At 42.3% G+C, this 6,000-nt stretch overlaps 1 long non-coding RNA gene across 1 annotated transcript; it reads left to right on the top strand.

The window, feature by feature from the left end:
- Window positions 1–1,395: 1,395 nt before the first annotated feature.
- LOC119565696 lies at window positions 1,396–5,245 on the top strand. The gene is made up of 3 exons (XR_005224505.2): window positions 1,396–1,518; window positions 4,102–4,261; window positions 4,448–5,245. It is a non-coding gene; the product is annotated as an uncharacterized LOC119565696 (long non-coding RNA).
- Window positions 5,246–6,000: the final 755 nt, after the last annotated feature.

The raw sequence follows: 6,000 nt of genomic DNA, 5'->3' as shown, positions 1-6,000 counted from the left end.
CTCTTAGTGAGGTGGGTGGTTCCCCGCCGCTCCGGAGAGAGATAAGCCCCAGCTAACCTCTCTACAGTGTCATACACAGATCTACAATAGCTTTTCCTTATATTCTTTTACCCCGAAACATTATGCCTTATTAGCTTTTAAATGGAAACAAGATTTCTTGTCCTAGGCTAACAATACTATACTCAATGTACATCAATTTTGATGTAACCACCCTGCTTTTTCTCTGCCCCAACTCAAGCTATTGCAGTATCAGTGACAATTCCTAGCTTCATAAATTATTTCTCCCTGAGAATTCTGTTTGTTTCCCTACAGCTGAGAGAGGCGATGCCATGGAAGAGGAGAGGGGCTTATGCTCCTGAGCAGCTATATAGGACTAGGGCACAGTCTTGCCCAATGGAATTACCCTTATTGGTATCTGACCAGGATGCTGGAGCAGATGTAATTTCTTGGACAAAAATATTCTTATATTTTTCCTTTCATGTAACATCAACATGTTATACGTTCCCTTTGTGGTGCATTCTTTGAATTATTGCCATAAACTTTAAGTTCATCAAATGATTTCTTAACAGTATTGCGAACTCATGATTTCATCATTAGTCTTGCAGTATCTGGGGAACAATCCTGTTTCTATTGAAGATAGTCCTATTTAGCCCTGATGTCTTAAAGCCCCTGCACTTGCTTAACAGGTGATTCTGGGAAAATATCGGCTTCCATTTAAAAAAAAAAAAAGTTTTTAAAACTCACGATTGCAGACAAAAGCTTGAAAACATGACCGGAGTGCACCCTCAAGGCTCAAAAACAAGAAGGCAAATAAAAAGGACCCAAAAATTAGTAGTACTGTAGTAGCAATATTTTAAATCTTGTTATTTTTAAGACAATCTCATGATATTTGGGGGCCTGATTCATGATTTTTGAACATTCAAGTTTGGCAATACTGGATTTCATAATCAATCAACATTGCCAAATAATTCACGGTACCTCTGCCAAATAAAATGGGGTTGGGAGTGCTGAATAATTCAAGAATGACATGCCACATAGTTTAGGCACCCTGAAATAAGAGTAAACAATTGTCCCCAATGCGTTAATGCTGCCCAGCAGGCCATCAGCCGATGCAACCTCCTTCCCATCCCTGTCACTAGGTGAGTGTCCTCTGCCACTTTAAAGAGGAAGAATCCTTTGATTGCTCCTGAATGACAAATATTTCTTATCCTAGGAGATGTGTGCACCCTATTTTCATTGTAAAACAATAACAGTGAAATTGAAATGTATAGTTCCCAGTAGGGAAAAATACTGCACTGGCTGGAAAGATGAACTAGATGACCCAATAGGCTTTTTTCTAACTCTAATGTCTGAAAGTTCTCTGATTCCTACAAGTCAGCTTGGGAGCTTTACTGTAAATAACCAAGGTTCTTATTCCCTTTTCAGGATCTTGGATCACCTCCAGAAAAAGAAAACATTATTTGGAACCTTTCAGAATTTCATGGGCTCTAGGATTCTAAGCCATATAGAATTTATGAGGTATTATCCCATGTATGTGGTTAAGATGAAAGAAAGCATATGTTCACCTTTAAAAATATGAATAGTTATTGAGGTTTCATGAAACCTTAGACTTTTCCAAGTTCCTTGATCCTCAGTAATAGTTTGCCAGCAAGACATCAGGCAAGTTTACCTTCTATTACAATGTTAAATGCTATTCTGTTATAAAAAACAAATCCTCTGCCTGTATGGGAACAACTGGACTTATATAATGAAGTAAAGTCAATGGGAGTCAAGAATCACACATTGGATGACTTGCAGGATTCTCTCATGAAGGAAGGGAGATTAATTGTATTTTCAGGCAAATTATTAGACCCTTGATTGATTTATGCTTTTTGTAATCACAATCTTTCTGCATTATGCTTTATTATAGTTAAAGAATATGTTGCAATTATACTGGAATTTGTCTTCCTGAGCTGGAGTGAACAGCATAATCATTACCAGAGACATACACCCCTGGCCTACACCAATCTTCGTATTTCTTAGCAGCCTGCAAAATATCTGTCCACCACTACCCAAAGCAACCAATGTACACCCACCCTGATCACGTCACTGTGCACAGGTCTAGCTTGAGGATTCAGAGAAAGATGATTTAGGGGTGACCCACAATAACACTAAACTTTTTATTAAAAGGCAAGCAACTGCCTTTACATGCATGGGAGAGAAATTCAGATTCCCTCTCCTCATCCTCCTGATTCAGGAAGGAATGATTCCAGCTGTTTTCCTGGGGTTTATGATTAGTTGCCAACACAATAGGTCTGGGGGCCACTGGAAGATAGTGTATGCATTCCGGTAGATGCTAGCCTTTATCCAGAGCTGTATAAACATTGATTAATTAATCACCAGGGCCTCTCTGTCAGTACTGTTGTCCCCATCATACGTGTGGGAAAAGTGACGCAGAAAGTGATACAGAGGCATCAGTGACAGAGCCAAGACTGGGACACAGGAAACTCTTACTCTCAATCTCATGCTTTGGCGGTGGGGCCTCTCATACTATTGAGCAGTTCCTCCTTGTGTTGAGATTCACACTGGCTCCTTGGTAGTGGAAGCAGGTGGAAAGAAGCTTGGCTTAGTGCTACAGGTGACATCCTGGGCAGCAGTGTCTCCCCCATTCATAAGCTGATCTGGGCTCCTCGCAAAGTTTGAGGGGCTTGTGGCTTTTTCCACTGTTCCCAAAAGCCACGGCTGAGTGGCTATCAGGGACTCGGAAATTTTTTTAGAAAAACTCATTGATAAGCTTTTGATACCAGCAATACTTTTGCATCAGTTATATTTTCAGGGATATTTTTGCAAGAAAAACTATTAGAAACTTCCTTTTTTAAAAAAAAATCCTAACAAATAAAGCTGATTAACAAATTAGCACTTTCTAATCAGGGATGCCATGGCCACAAGTTTCATGGGCCCCAAAATCTGACTCTGCCCCAGTCAAGGGCAGACAAATATAAAAGCTTCCCCATCATTATTATAAGCTATTAATCTTATACAACTCTCTGTAGGACTCACTGCTTGTGGGCCCATGAGACTGAAAGTCTTGAAACAAATAAGCAGGTTTTGTTCAGCTTACACAGAGCTTCCCTTCCATCTTGTAACAAACCAAAGAAAGAAAATGTAAAAAATGAACATCAGACATATAAGAGAAAACAAGATGTTCAGCACTCTGGGGAGATTGCAATTGATTTGCCCTATACTGTATACACATCAGCAGTTCTCTGTGTTGACTTTCAAAAAACCTACTAGGGTCTGCTCATTCTCTCCCAGGGGTTTTCCCTCTGTGCGCGGCTAGTGCTGAAGTCTGTCTGGTTTGTAGGTTTTTTTGTGCAGGCGCGGAGATACTTCTATTCAGCAAGGCTAGCTCTTCCAGCAGTTAAGACCATGCTATAGACATCTAGAGCCAAATTTTCCCCTCCTGTGCAGCATGATGGACTTCAGTGCCGTTGCACTGGTGTAACTGGAAGCAGAATGTAGTGCTAGTTTGTAGGGATAATGCAAAGGTTCAGGTTTCTGTGAAGCCTCAGTACGTGTAGCTTGTTGGGCTGATACCAAGGCATAAGTCTCTGTGAACGTTACTAGCTCAGCAGGCATCATGTGCTAATCTGATGTCAAGAGTCAGCCCACTGCAAGATTACTAGGTCGACTGCTTTAGAGTGCTGGACGGAATCCAAAGCAGGGTTCAGAGGCCTTTGCAAAGTTACTGGCTAAGCATGAGTGATTCAAGATCAATATGAGAAGGGGGGCTCACCAATTCTGGTGGTTGTGTGTCTCCATGGGGATTGCTGTCATGTGGTAAAGTGACATTGCATTGGCTTGTGTGATGGGATGGGAGGTAGCAATGGGAAGACAGAGAGAAAGAACTGAATGAATCTGAAGAGTCCATCTCCCCAAGCAGGCCCACTGCTAGTCAAACAAAAGTGTGTGTGAGAAAGTGTTTATGTGCACAGGGTTTGGAGCTCTACAGGGTGGTGGCAATGGGGGCTTTCAGCTGCCAGCCGGGGGGGAGAGAGAATTATTTCCCCTGGGTTTTGGCAAGGGGAGGGGAAACCACTAACAGTCACCCTTTTCTCTTAGAGGAGGAGGCACCAGATCCTACCTCTTTCCACTTGGAGGGCAAGGGAAGAGATCTTCCTGACTGAAGAAAAAAAAAAGAAGAAGAAGAAAGACGGGGAGCTTCCATCTTAAAGAATTCTTCTCTTCCCATCAGGTGCCAATGCTTGTACACCTACTCAAGGTAAGGCTGGCAGCACATCCACTCCCCACAGAGGTCCTAGCTCCTCCTGTTGCTCCCACTTCAGATTCTCCTGCCTGATACAGCCCCACTTCACCAGTTAGTAAAGAGGCAGGAGGAAGGGGAGCTCTGAGGGACATACTTTAATCCCTGGATGATCATTACTTTTTAATCTACTTTGTATTGCAGCTGGACCTTTTATAAGTGATACACTCTGCTGGTTTGGCCCTGTGTGCGGAAGAGGAAAGAAAGGGTAGTGAAGAGCAGAGAGTGTATATAGTACGGAAGGATATAAAGTAATGGATGTTTTGTCTTTTTTTTTAGCCAAAAAAATGACTAAAGTTTGCTAGTGTAGAGAGAGGTAGAACCTCTAACTCAGCAGTACTCACATTGACTCCACCACATTTTTCGTTCCATGACAGTAAAAGCAGCGAGAAATACCTTTGTATCTGCATATACAAAATAATAAAGTATCCTTTCTGTTTTCATCAAACTGGCTTTTACATCCTCTGGATCCAAATGTAAATCTCTGCCAAACAGAGGAGTTTAAGAGTGTTAATCTTGTGGCTCATTTTACACAGGGTAGAGTGATTTGAAGTCATTGGGGAGCAATTATATTTTCAGAGAAAAGTCCTCGGTTGAGGCTGAAGTTTGCAGCACTGCTAAAAATATATAAACCACTTCTACTACAGCAGAAAGTAGTGATTTGAAAAAATCAGATTTAGGAATGGAAAAGACACATTCTTGAAAAATCCAAACCCACTTGACTGTGTTTGGCCCAATCCTGTAGTCCTCACTGAGGCAAAGCTGTTGCCTGTATTCAACAAACATTGATGGCAGTTTTCCCAAGTACAAAGCCCAGGATTGAGCCCTTTGTATTGGAAAACTTCCAACAAAACTAACCCTCTTAGGATCTGCATATATTTGGAAACACCAGACCTCATTCTCCACTGGCTTGTACCTCACGTAGTCACTTGCACCTGTGCAATCAATCAGGAGCACTGTCACTCTTTACAGAGCATAGTGTATGCACCGATGAGTTCTTTGATAGCTGCTGAGTCCAGTGTGCAAGTGACAGGCCCATCCACAGCAGATTCTTTCCTCCTCTGACTCCAGTCATCTCAAAGCTTGATGCAGTCCACTTCGCTCCATCTACAAGCTGACTCCACCAACCAGAGCAGCATTCTGCACTCCTTTCCCAATCATCCACAGAGTCCAAAGGATACTAAGGCATCTTTGCAAGCATCCTGAAATTTATGCAGCAGTCTGACTCTCCTTCTAGACCCTCCGCAAGCTTCAGAGTACAGCACGCTCTTTGCTGTGCACCTGTGCAAAGTGGGTGTAAAACATTCTTTTTTGATTTGGTAGCATTGTATATCTTGCATAGGTATAAGTGACTATGTGAAGTGCAAGGCAGTGGAGAGCCAGGGCTGTTTTCTGCAGGGGAAGAGGAGTCTGAAGATCAATTCACTTGCCTCCTTGAGCTTGCCAGCCAACCAGGCTATCTCAAGCACACAAGGTGGCAAACTGATTGGTTCCCACGCAGCAGTGGAGTTGGTACAGACTGGAAGTGAGAAAGGAGCCAGCATAGTTGCAGAGGAGTGGTGTGTGTGAGTCTGTGGAGATGTCCTTTTTGAAGAAAATGCCTAGAGAAGCTAGCCTGGATGGTAAAAGTGGCCATTTATCACTTAAATAAAAACCAACCAAAATGAAAAACAAAGAAGCCAGATAGACTTGAACTA

The sequence above is a fragment of the Chelonia mydas genome, chromosome 3 (genome assembly GCF_015237465.2).
Source record: "Chelonia mydas isolate rCheMyd1 chromosome 3, rCheMyd1.pri.v2, whole genome shotgun sequence".
Lineage (NCBI taxonomy): Eukaryota > Metazoa > Chordata > Testudines > Cheloniidae > Chelonia > Chelonia mydas.
This window is presented reverse-complemented; position numbering and strand designations above follow the sequence as displayed.